A 19783-nucleotide genomic window follows, 5' to 3' on the forward strand; every position below is an offset into this window, starting at 1 on the left:
TTCCAGGACCTTCAGGTGCATTTAGGACATCCACTTTGAAGGACAGGCATTACCTGCTCCTTATCTGCATTTCTTGCTATCAGCAGCTGGTCTATTTGTTATTTAATTGGTACTCTGTTGTGCTAATGGAATGACCCACAGAAACACTTGTTTCACAGCTGAACAGCGTATATGCAGCTGATGGACGAATGCTGCATTGTTAATAAAACAAACACAAAACATACACACCCCAAACCACAAGCACACTGGAACTAGTACTGTGCAATTTCCATTCTCAAACGCACACATGCAAGTTTGCACACATAAACTACACATACAAAATCTTGTATGTGTTTGTATCTATGTTTGTGTGCATTTATACACCCACATTAACACATGTAGGCTTCACATATATATGCAAACCTAGGATAATTAGGACACTTGCAGACATTTACACACACACACACACACACACAAATAGTACATGTATAAACACATTTCTTTATATTCTTTCACATACACACATGCCTTCATGGCTCTTACTGGTGTGTGGCTTTCCTGTCAACACCAGAGGCTGACTGAAGAGGAGGGGGCGGAGGAGGACAAAAAGGAGGAGGCTTGTGTTATGCTAAGTGGTGATTGGCCGTTGCCATACCAACAGAGGAGGGCCAAAGTCAGAGATTGGTGAGGGAGGAGCTGCAGTCTGGTTATAAAACTCATCTGAGCAGCAGTTTCTCGCTTACGGAGCTGTCTCCAATGTGTCCCTGTCCTTGTGTTTAGTTTTAGGACAGAGGGTGGCTCAAAGGCTGGGCAGGTTGGTCCGTTCTCCTTATCTCTGGTCTGAGCTGTCCATCACTGTGATAGAGTCTGCCTGCGTCCTGTGGATTTATCTCTGTGTGAGTGACACCTGGGTAAGGCGAGGGAAACCTGAGCACAGAGGCCGGAGTCTGCTCTCCCCCACCTCCCCACCTCACTCTCCTGTGTGTGTGGATGACCTCTGCATCTCTGTAAGTAACTCTGCTGCAACCACATCCCATCACAGTTTCTATGAAGACACAGCAACCTTACAGCAGGGGTCAGGGGAGGCTGAGACAGACAGGTGCACGTTGCTGATATGAGGAGGAAAAGTGTACATTATTTCTCTCTCAGGATTCTTTATTAGCTCAACAAGCCTTCCTGTCCACATCAGTTGTTACCGTAATTTCCGGGCTATAGAGTGCACCTGAATATAAGCTGCACCTGCTAAATCTAAAGAGAAAAACTGTTTTGTACATATGTAGGCCGCACTTGTTTATAAGCCGCAGGTGTCTGAAATATGGGAGGAAATGGCATATGGCAGGAATTATGTTACACAGAAATATTTCACCTTTTCACCAAATCAATTGACTTTAACTTGAAAGCTGCATCATATGCATTGCTTCGTGTGTTTTCCATGATAAGGGTGTGTGCATGAAGCGTAAAATAAATGACTGATCTGAAGAATTTAGCGTGGGTGCGTTTAATTTAATTCGAACTATTTCATTGGTCCACTGTGACCTGTTGGGTAATTTCATTGGTCTGATGTGACGCTAAATGTATTGGCGGCATGAAGCTCATCACCAAAAATCCATAAATTAGCCGCATAGTTGTTTAAGCTGCAGGGTTCAAAGCATGTGAAAAAAGTAGCAGTTTATAATCTGGAAATTACGGTACTTTGCTTTCCTTTGAGGATCTCAATGGTGTTCTTTATGTGTCTTTATGAAATTAACTTTTGAGGATACACGCCAGTGTCTGCAAATATCCAGCCAATAGAAACTTCTAATGGAAAGGTCATTTACAAAATGTCTTATTATTTCCATTTACAGCGTAGTATAAAGAGAGATGAGACATTGAAGTCTTAAAAGTAGGTAATTCTTCTGTTTTTTTATCCATCACATCTATAAGAATATTAGCACACAGTACACCTCTCCAGTCTGAAATGAGCCTCATGCATAATTCTCAAATGTAAAGTAACACGAGGATAGTGGTAATGTAAGAAGGGCCCTTCATATACACAGAAGCCTATCCATAACAACTGTACACACAGGATTGTTTACCCATGAGGGCCTGCATGTGTAATTGGGTGTCTGTTTTGTGTGTGTGTGTGTGTGTGTGTGTGTGTGTGCTCGCTGTGTATATACGCCAAACTAGTTCCCTTTTCTATGTCATTGGCATATGTTGTTGAATCATGCAGAGTTCAGGCTGCTGCAGTGTCATCACGGAAATAACTGTCTAATGTTAGTGTCACTGAATTGGAAATGGATAGAGGTGTAATGCACTGGTGAAGTCTAGAAACGTCTTACATTACAATTCTAATGAGTTTTTAAGGTTTTCCAATCCATCCAAATGCTTTCAGTGCTAATCTAGCATCATCTCCATGGCTTCAGAGGACTATATCATTAGTCAAGAATTTTGTTTTAATGGATGTCAGAAAAAGACCAATATATGATTCACACTGTGTGTGGCCGAATCCACCAGACATTGGGTTAATGTTTACAGCAGCTTCATATGGCTTTGAAGCTTTGAAACCAAGGAACATAAACCTAGTTGTCTGAGGTTTGTGGTTTTTTTTTTTTTTGGTTTGACCTTATCTCCTCAGTTCTTTCATCTTTGTGAATAGATGAGAGCATATAAATTGTTCTGTTTTGTTTTTTACCCATTTTTTTTTTTTGTGTGTGTTCTTGTAGTGTGCTTATAAAACTGTCTGCACTTGCTTTACATTGCAAAACAAGATTTTTTTTTCCAAATGCTGCATACTTTATGGATCATCACCTAATAATAAAGCTAACTCGTTTCCTAAGACCTGGACCTTTGACTTTAGTCTTTTTGCACAAGGTAATGGTATTGGTTAAGACTAACTTTGGTTTTTTCTGAAATGGGTGAGCTGAAGACAACATATTCAACTCGTGGGGTCGACGATACTGAGCCAAATGACCATATAACAAGCATGGTAACTAAATAATCTTCCAATCAATTAGCCAGCTAGCTTGTTATTTAGCTATTTAGTGTACACAGTGGAAACAACTTGGCAATGACGTTCAGGTAGCAAAGTTACTGTTACTGGCGAAAATAAAGAAAGCTTTTGTCTGCTTCCATCCAACTTCAGTGACCCAATGTGTGAAATCTGTTATCAAGAGAAGCTCTTCCACTGTGTACACACACAAATTAAATACATGCTGTGCCACAATGATATACTCAACACAAGGTGAATTGTTGCTTGGAAAGAATATGGGCATTGGTGAAAATTAGAGGCCATATCAAAAAGAATTGTGCAAATATGAAAAATCTGGAATAGTATAAAAAAGTAAATTGTCACTGAGATTGGCAAGCGTGGCAGTGTAATGACTTTGTACATATGATGAACGCACAAGACAAATGGAAACTACCTTACAGCATGGATATCATCTTTTTTTCCAAAATTTTATGTTCATTCAGTTTTGCATCCAAATCTTAACATTAGGACACCTTCGTGTGCTGCCACACATGATGATAATAGTCATGTTTTTTAACAGCGCTATGAGTTGGAAAACATTTCTTTAATCAGGAGTCTACAGTATGTTAGTGATATTTCTACCTTAGCATTCTGCAGTTGGCACAATAGTAATGTTTATATAAGCACCTGATTACTGAGTCCCTGATTCATCGCATAACCCCAGTCTCACTCAGCCATAACAATGTGAAGATACACCCGAGCATATTCAACAATAGCCCTGGCACCAGCGCTAAACACCACTCACACATGAGCAAACACATGCAAATATTTGGTTAAACACACCAAACGGAGGGCAGTTTGCATTTCAGCAGCCAATTTTCTGGCCAATGTGTTGAAACACAAAAAGGTTAAATGCTTCAGCAAGCAAGCATCTCCTATGAAAATAAACCATCATCTCCAACCTCAGACTCTGTGGGCCCAGGTCCAGTTATAGCATTTGTGTTTTTGTGTGAAGAGATTATAGTGTGGATAAATGCGACTGTGCTGTTTTCAGCTTACTCAGATAGAATTTCTATGTAAAGCAGTTTTCCCACTTCTTGTTTCCATTTTGAGATATCAACATACAAAATTGCCAGTTGTATCGTAGGACTCTTTGTTCCTGGTACTGTGTTCTACTATACAGTTTAATAACAACAAAACAAACATGTAATAACATTTTTTAGTACTCTACGTGTTTATATGTCAATACATAGTTAGATATATCCTGGAATAAACCCATAGTAAAGCGATAAAGGTAGCACAATACACACTGATTAAGTAACAGTTGCAGCTGCAGGTGCCAATAGCCACGCACACACAACTCAACCAAAACCATCAGAATAAGAAAGGGAAAGTATTCCATGACTATTACTGGAAATCAACGTGTTAAAACATTTATTTTCTCATAAAATATTTGCAAAAAAGATCCTTAATAGCGCATCATTAACATGTCTAATGCATCTGTTGATACACTGCAGTGCTTCTTTGTCTGTTATGGCAAACAACTGCTGATGTGTGAAAAAGTTGCAGACTCATCTATTATAAATATTGCTTCATAGCACAAGAAGAGGCCCAGACTCTGGTGTCATTAAGTAGAAATGTCATTATTAGGTAGTCATAGTGTTTAATATATTAATATCACATTTGCTAGATTCAAATTTAAACTCAGATTCAAAATAACCTAAAAGAGTTGTGTTGATATGATCTTACCATGACATTGTGTCACAGCGTTACCTAAATTTGAAGCTTTTAACTCCATCTCTCAGTCGTTTATACAGACAGGGCAAAATATATTTCCACTTGAAATGATACAACTAAAATATAGCAATAAATCACAATAAATGGTACATTGAATATATGACAGCATCAGGTTTCAGAACTATAGTACCAGAACCTGGACACATGGGGTCTTTGAGTGCAAGAGCAGCAGCCACACATTCACTCCTGCTCCACTGCTGCTGCCAGGGTCACATTAAATCACTAAAAAAAACCCTATAGGGGCCTTATGTGTTGCTGGGCACGATTTCCTCACTCACACACAAAACACTTTCAAAGCTCCTCAAGTGGGTGGGTGATGCATTCACAGCCAAGCTATCCTGCTAATTTAAAATGATCCAATCTACCTGAGACAGCCAAAAATATGTAGAAATGTGTTCTTTTCAGGAAACACTGGACAAACAGAGGCACTGTGCACCAAGCACTGTCTGGCTGAGAAAAACTCATTGGTTGGGTACCCTGAACTCCAGGATTCGGGCAGAAGGGTGCTCATGTGTGTATTCACGCCTAGAAATCTTTAGGTGTTCTGCGTACTTGGAGGTCTCTTTCTCCAAAATTGTTAGCTTAGAGCTGCAGCTGTGATGGATTATTAGATGCTGGCTCACACTAACACAGGCAGATGCTACCTGGGGAAATGTATCATTCTTTTTGCGCAAGTGATGTAAGGTAAACTGTGAGTCAGAGCTGCTTCTGTCAGATGTCGCGCCACAAGGCAAAAGTCAAATCACTGGACTAATGATGTGACAAAGGGAAAGGCTCAAAACACCTGTACCCTTTTCACCTTTGGAATCTTTTCTCCTATTACATAAAAAGGGATTCTTTTTAAATCACGGCTGAATAGAAATCTCACCTTTGTCGTTGTTGTTGAATGTTGAAGCTTGTTTTACATTAAGCTGAAGAAAATGGTACACTTGGAAATGGACACATGGACGATTGTCATTGTCTTGGCCTATGTACCTTAAAGGATGGTACGGCACTGAAAGTTATTCTGGGTTTCCATTCATATTGTGGTGGTTCACTTTTTACTGGGTGAATTGCTATAACTTCAAAATCAAAACTTGTGACTAGCCAAAACCACTGAAAAATCAGAGACATGGAAAAGTGAGTCATAATTTCAACAAAAACCTGACAATAACAGACAAATTTACATTTGAATGACAACAAAACAAACAAAAACAAAGAGAGATACTTTGACTGAACTCGTCAGCTTTGTAGTCTTAGTTTGCCAGAAAAGTCAATGTTACAGTCAGTTAAGTATTATAAAGAAAAGTGCTTCTTATTAAGGGAAATAGTCTCCAACTTGGGAATACTGTACATGGTTGTCAGATGGTACCGATATCATCAAGAGTAATACACATACAGCTTGACTGTTTAAACCAAAACATGCCCTAGTTTAGCCCACAAACATAGACATGGACAAGGTTTTTGTAAATACTTTTGAAAGTTCTGGCTGAACTTAATATTTCCCCAGTCCCCCAGTCTAATTTTACCATGTGCCCTTTACCCTTGTGGAGGTAATTTCATGCTTTCAGTCAACAAGTCCGACATTACACTGAACCTGTGTGACAATGATAAGCATCTGTGTCATTGCTCCCTCCTCCAAAGAAAATTTCCCCCCATGCTCCCCTTCATGGCTGTTTATCCCTCTCAGCTCAGGACCACCATCGTCATCCTTACTGGCCTCTGTTGTCAGTTGCCATTTAGTCTCTGTGTGTCAGTTCAGTCCAGGTATTTGTGGCCTTAGAGACAGGAAGTATCAAACAGTCAACTGCCTTTTCTTCATTTCTGTTAAATTATTAAATTGCCTGCACTGTAAACATATGACTGCCTGAAAATGAAGCAACCTGCCCTGTTTCATGCTTCATTGTGGAGCTTCGCCCTGTCCTCTCTTGACAATTTTCATCTTTAAGATAGCTTCAAATGTCAACAGAAAAACTCAGGCTAAGGTTAAGACAGCAGGAGGTCTAGTGCGTCTAACAAACACTACCAAAGTTTTACGCTACATAGATGCCTTTAAGCTCCTCATTTATGCTAATTGAGTTTTATATGATACAAGACATATGATGTGTTAAATAAATCAGTCAACACCAACGTTTCCAGTTTGCAGTGAAGCAATGTCTCATAAAATAGATTCAGACTGACAGCGTCTACATAATAGCAATAATAATGCATTTTATTTAACAATGCCCAAAGATGCTTGGGCAGGGCACAAGGCCTGATTCAAAATTTTCCAGGAGGAAGAGTAAATATGGTTGCATCCTCAGTGTTCTCGATTTTTTAACATTGGAAATTCATATGAAATAAAAGCATAACATGTATTTTTAGTGTTTGTCGCTCTAAATAGAGAGCATTCAAATGGTCCAACAAGTTGTTGGGTTTTCTTTCTTCATGCAGCCTGCACAGTGATTCGCTTGGCAACTGCCCATGGTGCTGGTACTGTCACTGGCAAAAGGGGTGTCTGTTTCTTAACCAGACTGTAAACTCCAGTTTTCACAGCACTGAGCGAGTCAGCATCATGAAGTAATGAGCTGTCAGAATTAGCAGAGAGCTAGGCTTGCATGTTTTCCTTTTGAGAATAGTATAAAACCAACTTTCTTGAACTATAAATGAATACCAACTACTGGATGCATTACCATAAATACTGAAGAATTTGTTGCTTTGATGTGGCTACAGTATTTTCATTTATTTACTTTGGATCATTTAGTGATAATGGTACATGCCATAAATGCAGGAGGTTGATAGATATGGAGGTCAGAGTTATGAGTTGGAGCTGCGGCTTCCCACCGTACAGTAGCATTTGTTACCTCTAGACTGGACTACTGTAATTCATTACTATCAGGATGTCCCAACAATTCTCTGAAAAGCCTTCAGATGATTCAGAACGCTGCTGAACAAATATTATCACATCTCTCCTGTGATAGCTTCTCTTCATTGGCTGCTGGTAAAATTCAACTCTTAATTACCAAACTCCATCATATCTCAGAGAGCTCCGTTCCTTATTGTCCCAGGAGATCCCTTCACTCTCTGGATGGAGGTTTTCTTTTTCCTCCTAAAGTCTCAGAGAGTAAATCAGCAGGCAGATCTTTCAGCTATCAGGCTCCTCTTCTGTGGAACCAACCTCCATGTTCCTGCTCAGTACAGCTCAGCTGCTGAAAGAGTTACCTTTAGTTATCATTCCACACGACTACTCACTTCCCATTGTGACCTTCTTCTCCCCTGCTGTTAATATTTACTAGTTCACATTTAGAACTACCAGGTTGCATCAATCACTGTGTTTCTGTATGTTTTGATTGTATTTTCCATGGCGTCTTCTCTCCTCTTGTTCTTGTCCTCTCTGCATCCCTCTACAGAGTCCCCCCCATCTCTCCTTCTCTCAACCCATCCAGTCGAGGCTCCATAAAGTTTGGTCTAGATTTACCCTATGTGTAAAGTGCCATGTAACTTAAAATACATTTGATTTGATCAGGTCTCTGGATGCTGTTTTCAGTTCAATAAAGGCCTCAGCTCTGGTTGAGTAAAAAAATGATAGGGCATTGTTCCGGGTTCTTATGAAGTAATGCTGGATGAATGTCTAAACAAAACAAATACAATAATGAGAGTGGCCTGTTGCACAAACAGAGGTGACCTGTGATACAATGGGCCAGTCTGATGCTGAAATCAGTGGTGTTGTTATCCACTGAGCCTCTGGGTACAGTGGGTCTACTGTTCATGCAAAGGCAGAGGGTGACATGTTAATGGAAGACAGGGAAAGACAGAGGGATTTATTGTTGCTGTCAACACATTTTAGTCACGCTTACCTTCTGAGCACTTCTCTTAAAGGAGACTGACAAAATCTCTGGGAAGGGGTGAGCTGGATGAGGAGTCAAGGACAATAAAAGAAAAGGTGAAAAGGCATGTCAGTCAGAGAAATGTGAGTGTAATGTACAGCTATATAACAACAAATGAGACAGGAATTATTGTCGAGTGAGGCCCAACTAAAGATGGGATGGAAGGAAACAAATGGCCATTTTTATGTCTGAGGCTCAAAGACAACAAGGACAAGTGCCATTATTTCTAACTACAAGCCTTTTGTGCCATTGCATATAATTTAACTGAAACACAATGTCAAGGTTGATTCACTGTTGAGGCTTTACTTTTCTCTCCACGTTACAGCAGAGAGAAACGGGGATCTCATTCTCTGGGGAAGGATCTCTTTTTAAAACAATCACCCTTGTCACAGGGTTAGCGCTGTTGCCCCACAATAAGAAGGTCACAGGTTTGGTGCCCGGCCTGGGGCCTTTCTGTGCAGAGTTTGCATGTTCTCCCCGCGCCTGCGAGGGTTTCCTCTCACTGTGTCCTTCGGTCTGAGTGTGAGTGGTTGTTTATCCGTCTCTGTGTGTTGGCCCTGTGATGGACTGGTGGTCTGTCCAGGGTGACCCCACCCTCACCCAGTGTGAGCTGGGACGGGCTCCAGCACCCAAGTGATAGAAGATGAATGAATGAATGAGCCCTTGTCACAAACTGAACATAACTTAAAACTCTGTCCTAAACAGTGTCGTGAGTGAAGCAGGTTGTCACAGTCAAAAGTAAAAAGAAGTATTAATATTGGCTATCTATAAAAAACCCCTTAACTCACACAATATTGTTTAAGGCAGCAATCTGACTATTGAAACAACTCAACCTTTGTTTACTATTCATGTGAATATTATCTGACTGTGATCTGAGCCATCTCTATGGAATACCTAGTATGGACTAATCACAGATATGATTCTCAAGCTCTTTAGTTTGTGGAATTTTCCTGTGCAATTTGCTTTAAAGTGACTGTGATCCATATTCACAACAACAGTCTTGTTTCCATGGGAGAACTACGTGCCCAACACCAAACAGTAGCATTTTTTTTACCTGAGCCATCAACTGTAGGTTTAAAGATTGTGTCCAAAACTATCAATGCAGAGAATTTTTCCATTTATCATTTAAAAAAACACACTATACAGCTTCTTTTCTCTGAGATAAGGAGTAAGACAATGTCTGGAATATGGTTTATGTTGTATTTTTGTTATTCTGCTTCTGTAGTCCACACCAGACTAATTGAATGGAATCACCATGGAAAAAAGCCAGACTATCTATTAGCACCTACCTAAGCTAAGCTCAAATATATAATTAAATGAGAATGGTATTGTCACTTTAATTATACTGGTTGGTTTGTAATATTTCAAAGCATTTCATGTATATGAATGTTATTTGTGGATAATTGCAGCTAAAATTGGATTAGCTGCACTGCAGACAAACACACCAGTTTAACAGTTACTCTCTTCTAACCACTCTGGTTTTGTGAAGCAGCGCTGTCACCACCACTCATCTCCTTCAGGGAAAATGTATGTGTTTGTTGTAGAAGCAAATCTGTTGTCATGTGTGTGTTGCAAAAGCAAATCTGTCTGTGTGTTTGTTGTAGAGGCAAATGTGTTGTTTCTATCTATATGAACTATTGGAGCACACAGTAATGTAACCCCAGGCCCAAGGTCAGTTTTAGAGCATATGACCGATCACAAAGATACACCAATGACACATTAGTGTTCGTGTGCTTCTCTTGCCTCTCCCGCTCACACTCTCACACACACTGAGAAGATATGAAATTGTATTAAGAATGATACAAATCCTTTGTCTTCTCTTTGACCTTCATTCTGTACCTCATCCTCTCTGAAATGCCATAACTCCAAAAAGTAGATCAAAGGTTCTTTCTGCATCCTTTGCTGTTGCCCCCTCCCTCCTGACACTTCCAGAAATCACAGCGTTTTTGTTTTTTTTTCTGGCAGCCTGTCCGGCTGTCAGGAATAGGAAGCAGCCAACACAGGTTTCACAGGACAAACACAGTGGTCAAAGCTATGAGCTCCCTGTTAGCTGGCTAATGGGCTGCCCTGACTCTGTGCCAGGAATTCTTTTCAGTGGCCTCTGAGGGTCCTTCATTCCATCTCAGCAAACTTGGCTAAAGGAAGAAACTAAATTGAAAGACAATGTTTGCCTGAGGTTTTGTGTCTGAGCTTGTGCACATGTGAATCCATCCCCCTGAATGAGTCTGTCACATGTGTGACTGAATTTTCTAGTAGTGATAGTAGTGATAATACCACTCGGGCACAAGGTAAACTGGCAGAGGAAGCAGTAGGAACAGAGTCTCCAAAGAGGTAGCAGGTAATTCCCCCAGGAGAGCCGCAATGACCAGAACCAGGAGACACACAGGCAGAACTCACAGCCAGGGGCAGGTCAAATTTCAAGAGCAGAGACAAGGGGAAATGATTAGGGGCAGAAGGCAGGTCAGGCTACCAGGACAGAGACGAGGAGACGTGGTCAGGGGCAGGCAGAGTCGATATCAGGAATCCAGTCTGGAAAAGAGTGCCGGAGAGTAGTTAATGACACAGTGACAATCTGGCAGTGTCTGTGAAGATGTGGACCGTTAAAATACTGGCTGGCTGATGAGTGGAGAGGAACTTCAACTAGGGAGATCAGGTGGGGGAGATTGTGAGTGAGTGTGGGCTGAGTGTGACAGTCAGAATTGTGTATCTCCATGCCTGTGCCGAATGCCTTAGATGGATTGTGAAATGTGTATCAGATTTCCTGATGACTGTGCCCACTGACCTGTAGAAAATAAAAGCCCATCTAAAAAAACCCTGCGTCTTTTCCATCTGGCCCCATTCTGAATGAGTGGGCATGAGGGGAGTGTACATCCACTTAAGGTCACTGGACCACCAACATATGCTGAGCCTTCCTCAGACCAGCTCCTCCTTTCCTCTCCTGCCTCCTACATGGTTATCAGCAAGCCTGTGCTCGCATGTCACAACACTGTGCCACTGCTGACTTGAGCTCAGATTGTGTGTGTGTGTGTGTGGGCAGTTGGTAAGACTCAAATAGTCGTTGATTCACTTGAGCTCAGAAATATGCGTTTTTGGAGAAAAAAAGAAATCGGATAAAGTAATATGCTCTTGTTTATTTTTCTGCATGTGTTCTGCAAGTGTTTGTATCCCATTCATCCTCCATGAAATCAACACCAATTTGTCAGACGTAACTTTTAGTTTGCCAAATACGAGATGATTTTGAATTTTTGCTTTTGTCTAAGATTAACTGTCAAAAAGGAACTAATCCTGGTCACAGCCCAGCTGCCTCAAATTAGCACATTTTCTTAATTTAGTCCTGGGAGGTTTTTTTTTTTTTCATTTCACATGAAACACATACAAAATTATTCTGACGCCATCTGTACTATTTAAAACTCACATCTTAATATTTTGACTATATGTGAAGGGGTTGCCAATTGAAATGTATCTGAAGAATGTATCAAAGATGGGCGAGATGGGCAGACCAGCTGAGGAAGACAAACTGAAGATCAGTGTGCGTGCCATAGTGATTTCGTCTCGAAAGATCCCTGCCTTGGACAAGCTGAAATTCTTTGGCATCACTTGGAGCTGACATATTTGTGAGGTTGAGTCCATACGTTGTCACAAAATGTCACTCAACTACTTCCTCCTTTTGACAGTGGGGCTGTGAGGCTCAGGCCTGATACTACAGATTGGCTGCAAATATCCAAAGCCTGAAAGTGTACCGCTATCCAAACAGAAGTCTGTTGTTGAAAAAATAAGTGAAGCTTGTCACGCCTTGTGTGTGCACATACACACACAAACTGTCTTTGCCATCACCAACTTTCTCACTGATGACCCATGCAATTAACTTGTTCAAGAGGACAAATGTGGTAGTGGAGTGAATAATAGAGAACCCCAATCAGAGTAGGGGGTGATGCGTTTAGCCTGCACCCTGTTAAGAACAGACACACTTGAGATTCTAATTCAATCGAGACAGGAAGAGAAAACAGGTGAAGAAGTAAGAACAAGAGGGGAGGAAGTGTGAACGCTGTGTGAAAATAAATACTGTGTAATACTCTGCCAGATGACTAATTCTGGCTGCCTGAGCAAGGGTTACAGGGTTAGAGGTACAGTGATGGCAAAAGATTTGACAGAGAACAAAATGCACTGACACTAGCAGCAGGACTAGATGTGAGCGGATCCGTTGCCTTAAATTCATCCAACTGTTTTGTTATTGTCTGAGCACCTCATCAGACATCAGAAAAGCTCAGTTATTAACAAGCTACAAAAGGCCACACGCACATCTGGACATCAGAGGATTGGTTGTTTCAAACCAAAAGTCCACACCAGAAAAAAATCTGCTTTTAAAAATGGGTACTACGATCAACCATTAGGGACCATTGCTTTCAGTGCCAGTTCTAAATCAATAAATATTTAAATCCAAAATTAATAGACTGGCACAGTTGTTAGCACCATCATCCCACTGCAGGGAAATGTGGGTTTGATTCCCAGGGTATTCAGGCTTCCCCCAACATTCCAAAGACATGTACTTTTAAGTGAAATGGTGACCCAAAATCAGCAGTTGGCAAGAAGGGGAATGTGAATGATTGACTGTTACTGAAATGTTTTACTGTATGTGCACACATTCATGCTAAATTATTCCAAAAACTGATATTTCATTAGTAAATAATTTATGAAATATAACAAAGGACATCTGACTTTATAGAACGTATAGACAAAAATGACTGGCTCCTGAGCTATCATTGAAGAACACAATTCTTTTCCGAGTACTGGACCATATCTGCACCAAGATAGCAGCCCACATTCATAATGTTTGTTGGTGAAGGTGGGAAACCTCATAATGACTGGTTTGACTCTTGGGATCAGGCTTTGGTGCCAGGAAACATTGTGTGTGCTCAGGCTTTTAGCTATAACTCTCAGGTTCTTTCTCTCAGGATTATCTGGGCCTATATATTTGTTTTGTGTTCCAAACTTTAGCTCAGCTGTTTCTCCAAATTTATTCTGCGGTGGTCTCCATGCCAGGCTCTGTCTGATTTGAGTTCCTAGTCCTCATATTTGGGTTGTTTGATGGTTAATAATCAAAAACGTCAACTTTATCATTGACATGCATGCTGTGAGCATTGCTGGAACAACGTTTGGGTCAATGATGCTGCCAACAACAGAATTTTCATTTTGTTTGTCATCACTCAGATTCTTTTTTGGTTTAGCACCAGAGCTTATTGATGTCTGGCACTTCCTCTACAATGCCATCTTGGCCCCCTCATTACAGGCTGAAGTCATTTGCTCCAATCACCAATCACTGTATTACTCCTGTAGATCAAAGTTTTACAAATCTGCGCTTGGTGCTGTGAAATGCAGAATAAGTAACATTGTTCTTTCAGTTGTCATCAGTCTACCTCCATCATTTCCTACCATGATTTACAGGTCTGGTAAACAACGTTCCCAATCAGCTCTGAACTTTAAACAGGAAGGAATATCTGTAGACAGCATTACTGAAATTTAAGCATTTCTCTTCTCTCATTTGTCAAATATGTTGAAAAGAAGTCATTTTGGAATTCTGTAAGAGCCCTAGATTCTTACAGCCTGCTGTCAAGGAATCCGTATGTGGTCATTCTCCCGTATTTACATTTGAAACATGTTAGTGCAGCTCTTACATGTTGAAATCCATGTGTCACCCAAAACTGAACCCCAATGCAGAAACAGATTAGGTAAAACCAGGTCTTTTACAATCAAAGTACAACAAAAGCCAATGGTGACAATATGCAAGTATTGTGCACTGGTAGGGGCAATTAAAAGGAAATTCTAAAAAAAAAAATATTTACTGCAAAGCTGTAAACCTCAGGGCACCACCCTGTCTCCAGGGACTGATAACCAAGTCGGCAAAACCGGAGTACAGTCTCAGAAGGATGGGCTTGAGCACTGACTTATGAATCAAGCAGCGGTCACAATTGAATAACCACAGTAATTACAAATGACAGAGCAGGATTATTCATAGCAATAATTTAAAATATCACTTAATATAATGCAATCAAAGCAAAACACTGGTTACTAACTCCAACGGGCAACACACACTAGCAACAGCTGTAGCAACAGCACCAGAAATCAGAATGGTGGTGTGTGGAAGTTTCAGGGAATAGAGAGGAAGAATGGCAACAGGGTCACGTAACTGACCACTCTCGAGCCAAGAGGCTGGCAGAGTGACATAAACTATACACGTGCCAGAGTCAAAATGGCGACTCGCTGTGACATATGAATGGTGTGAACAGAAAAAAGAGGAGAGGCCCTTGAGCTTTACATGTTACTGAGGCAACCTCTGTAACAGATTGAAGATCACACAACCACACCCAAAGGCAGCTTTAATCTCTGTGAGGTGTGTGGCTTGGAAAGAGGGTGAAAAAAAGAGACAAGATCGTCAGTTAATAATTACAGTATCACTGTAGTGACACCAGGTGACTGAAGTCTACCTGGTCTGCTATTGGTCACTAGTTTCATCGCCACTAGTGATGATTGACTTAGTTGATCACAGTGAACAACAAAAAGAAAAACTAGTAGCAACACTTACATCAAGTTTCACAAATACAAGCTGGGGGGAGGGGGGGGGGGGGGTTGAGGGGCCCGTGCCTCGCTCTTCTGGCGGGACGATGTGATGAGTTCCTCGGCAGCAGCGGGGAAGATGGTGTACTTTAAGTCTTCAATAAAGTTGGAACACCTGTCTTCACAGAACACAAGATCAGCAGTCTATATCAGGTCAGGAGAAGAAAAAAGAAAAAAAAAAAATCTGCTCGTGTCATGTTGAAGACTGTGACCTAGGCTTTAAGGTGGTGGAAGTCAAATGTTTGAGGTCCCTTCTGCAGCCAAGTCATGGAGAATGCTTGGTGTAGAGCTCTGCTTTAACCGGTGAACTGGGAGGGGGAAAAGAAAAAAAAAAAAAAAGCATAAGGAGGGTTGCTGCGGCGCCTTTATTACCTGAGTGACGTCTGATGACCCCTGCTGAGAGTGCCTGGTTTCAGCCAATGGCCGCACTGAGTTTTCATTCTGAACTCAGATTCACAGCTTGGTGTGGCACCCTTTCCAAAAAGTCGACTACTCCGGCTCAGGCTTTTGGAGGGACATATAGTCCTCTCTCTTTTCAGAGCACATGGTTAGAGATCAACACAAAACACACACAAGACTGAGTTCAACTTTCTTAAAAAAAAAAAAAAAAAAAACACACACACACACACACACACACACACACACAAGGTACAACAGAAAGAGATACCCAAAAGGGAGGCTAAACACAATCATACAAGGAACCATGGGCAAGGCAGAGGTGAAGTTGACTGAGGCACACTGCATAACCTGGACAAAACAAAGAAAACCACAATCCCAAAACACAAAAAAGTCACAAGGGAACTGGGAATAAATGGAATAAGTCTGAGTGCTCACCAAACAGACAGGACACTCTGGCTGAAGAGACGTCCAAGGAGGATATATATAGTGGGCTGATTGGCGGTTAATGGGCAGGTGTGCCTCTTCAGCCGCAGGAGGAGGAGAGCAGAAACACCCATTGGGGAAAAACTCAGGGAGGAGGGGCAGGGGAAGCAGGAGCAAGAGAACAACAGGACAGGCAAAACAAAACAACGAGCCAAGATATGAACCATGACAACATGACCCTTATCTTTCATTCCTTCATCTTCATCTTGCCAGGATCTCATCCATGGACTGATTCAGGGCTGTTTCTGTCTGTGTTCAGCCATGGTCATGCACTCTGTAAACACAAATGACAAATATTTTGATCTGCACATGGGTTTTCTAAGATAACATCTTTTAATTAAACTAATACAGTGTCTTGTGTTCTGTGGCTAATCTACCACAGTTTTTTTGTTTGGATGAAGAGGATAGGATGCAATCCACTTTAGTTAAGAGACTTTCTGCCACTTCTGATGCTGACAGCAGAACTTTTCAAACCCGTCCTTCGCAGGCCAGGTGTATCTCAAGAGCAATCGGGGTAGACATGAGAGGGAAAAGATAAAAACACCAGAAACACAAGCAGCAGTTATCAGCTGGATCACAGGAGCCAGATATAGAAATGTATTGTAACCACAAACCTTCGACTTCCCGCACATGGGATCAGTACATATGACCAGAGAATGTGCTCTGAGATTGTGATCATCTCACTTATGCTTTTCATCATGAATGCAAAATTTACAACAAGCAATTTCCTGCAGCTTGATTCATTCGTACTATTAAAAGCTTTTGTATTCCAAAGCTGAAGATTCATCATAAACAATTCACTTTGTGCATTTTTCTTTAGCCTTGTTAAATGTTAAACCCTTTTTATTTCTTTATTGTTGTTTTGTTAACCATTTAAATGCCATTGTAATATTCCCTGATCACAGTTTCAGAGCCTCTATAGTCAAATGAAGTTCATTTGATCCCAACAAATGATGTTCAGAGTAACACAGGACTCAAGAGTTGGAATTATACAACTAAAGCCTGTGGGCCAACCAATAATCAGTGAAGATGTCTTTCTTTTTGATAACTTGAGGTACACATGGCGTTTTCGAATGTAAAATAATAGATTAAAAGCAGCCATTTATTTCAGCTGATATTGAGATTCAATGGAAACTTGCTTTTCAGTGTCTGACCAAAATGTGTGCAGTTGTAGTTTTAGTTGAGAATCTGCAAAGTCCTGACTTTATACGCACACTCAGCTCGCGTTACGTTCATTGCATTCGTTGCATTGCAAGTCATTTTTTTATGCTAGCCTACTTCAGTAGAGGAAAGTGGAGATGGTGACATTTGAGTGATATTTTCTGCCAAAATAAATCAGGAAGAAAGACAGAGCTGGCAGCACCTGCATTGTAACAGATACAGATGCATCTCAATATAGGAGAATGTCATTAAAAAGTGCAGTTATCTTATATTATATTGATTCATTACACACAGATTGACACATTTGAAGTATTTATTTCTTTTCATTTTGATGATTATAATCATCAGCAGCTAATAATGGGTACCTGCCTTCACTGCCAAAAGTACTTTTGATTGGCCAGCGAACCCCCCTAACCCCAGAGAGCTGCGGTTCTCAAAGTGCAGGGTGCGTCCCACTGATGGGGAATAGAGACATGACAGGTGGGGCACAACATGCTGGAGGTTTCCTTTTCACGCCTTTCGTTACTAATGCCCTTTTTTACTGAAAACAAGGATCCTACGTTCAAAACAAAACGCCCACAAACTAACAAAGTAATGGTTAATAAACTAACAGCTGAAATTAAAAATTACATAAGAGACCAGAGATAAACTGCAAACTAAGGTGCAAAAATAATGATTAAGGGCAGAATACACAATGTCAATGATTTTTAAAACTAAATTTGGGTTGTTTTCATTTATTTTGGATTTTCCCTAATCCACAAAGGGTCAGCCTACAAGCTTCTGGCTGGATATTTTGACCCCTCTTCCTGGCAGAATTGTCAGTTAATTTAAATAGCTTTCTTTGTCAGAACCCTCTCAATGTAAAGTTTTTTCACTGTGGACAGTGACACTGGTGTTCCAGCGGTTTCTAGTTCATGGCAGGCTTGATCCTTGGTGGTTCTGGTTGTTCCTGAACATCCTAACCAATTTCCTATCATCTGAGGATGACAGTTTGGGTCTACTTCCAGACATTTGCAAAGTGGTGACGCATCCAAATAACAACTGTTTGAACTGATGATCTTGTAATCTGCACTTGTTAAGAAAAGGCTATAAAAGGCTTTCCTAACTTGTGCCTATCTATACTTCTCCTTAGATTTTCACTGTGTTCCTTGGACTTTCCTATTTTTTTCTGAGTTTTGGTCAGTCTGATGAGTGCTGTCCAACAAATCCTTTTTATGCTGGCAAAGAGAAACTACCAGCTGCAGTCAATCATGATCACCAAAGAGAAGTTAATAGGGCTCAGCCAGGTCAAGTTAAGACATTTTACAACCTTCAGCACCCCTTATTTAAAGATTCAGGTGAGTATATGTATGTGTTTTAACCTGTACGTATAATTTTGACCCTGCGTTGATTAGAGAAAATCCAAAATAAATTAAAAGGTGCGCACCCAATTTTTGTTTATGATGCACATTCTTTAATCATTTGACCCTGAAAAAAGGACTGTTCAAATAAATCATTAAAAGCCCAGAATTAATGGCATTCATTCCTGTGATAGGTAATATAAACTTCTGACCACAGCTGTACTTGCTGTAACCTGCTAATATTTACTAGTACACTACTCCACACACCCCTAAGTTTTGCTTGCATTGTTGTCTTGGGCCCTCCCACTCTATGTGAAGGGCTTTTGATTGAGCTATGATTTGTTGCTTTATAAATCATTGCACAGCTTTGCATTTTCTCAGCACGCTTCCACAACCAACTTTTAAAGTAGAATCAGGTAGAATCGAAATAGTTTAAACCATGAATTTGGCGCTAACCTGCTGCTGCCAGGGGCATCCAGCTCCACAAATGTAAGCTTAGCTTCAGTTGCTGCTTTAACTGCTAACAAAGGTATTATGACAGCATGAAAAGGTAAGCATTCCACTTTTCTTTTCTTTTTTTTTTAATTAATTGCCACCCTATTAGCACCGACTTTACTCTGTTGTGCTGCTAAGAGCAATGATTCTCTCCCATCCTGAGACTCACATGCAGAATTAGTTTGTTTTCTAAAGACCCTCGCCTGTTTGGAATTAGAAGGCTTCACTTTCTCTTCACGGAGCTGGGGATTACTTAAGTCTACCATAGTTACCTCCTCGCCTCCACTTAGTGTTCATTTTGGCTGCCACCCACACTTCTCTTGTTCAAAGATCCCAGAGCTTTGTGCAAATTTTAAGCCTCTATACGGCTCAGAAATTATATGGACATCTGCTCATCTTTAATTACATTTTTCTTATATTTAATTTGGAAAACAAATTGAAATGGCAAATCTCAGCTTTAATTGGAGGAGGTCTATAGTTGCCAAACTTTTGACTGGTAGTGTATGTCCCCAAAGTTGAGAGATTTAAAACCAACTGCCCACACATAGTCATCCCTAGTTGCCATGCTGAATTCTGTGAAGAAAGTCCTTTGTCTTGGAGATGTTAATGTCAGCATCCACTCTGCTCCCTGATTCAAATCCCAGACTATCACTGGGAGAGTCATGTAGTCCCCCATTTTATTCGGGCATCTCTGTCTTCTGTCTGGTGTTCAGACTGAGATC

General features: G+C 40.7%; 1 protein-coding gene across 1 annotated transcript in view; it reads left to right on the forward strand.

Moving 5' to 3' along the window:
• Positions 1–736: 736 nt before the first annotated feature.
• cdk18 (cyclin dependent kinase 18) overlaps positions 737–19783 on the forward strand; it is a 46465-nt gene continuing 27418 nt past the window's right edge. The window contains exon 1 of the mRNA XM_029502093.1: positions 737–986. The gene's annotated coding sequence lies outside the window, so the exon portion shown is untranslated. The remainder of the gene's footprint in view (positions 987–19783) is intronic.

This window comes from Echeneis naucrates, chromosome 5 (assembly GCF_900963305.1).
Source record: "Echeneis naucrates chromosome 5, fEcheNa1.1, whole genome shotgun sequence".
Classification (NCBI taxonomy): Eukaryota; Metazoa; Chordata; class Actinopteri; order Carangiformes; family Echeneidae; genus Echeneis; species Echeneis naucrates.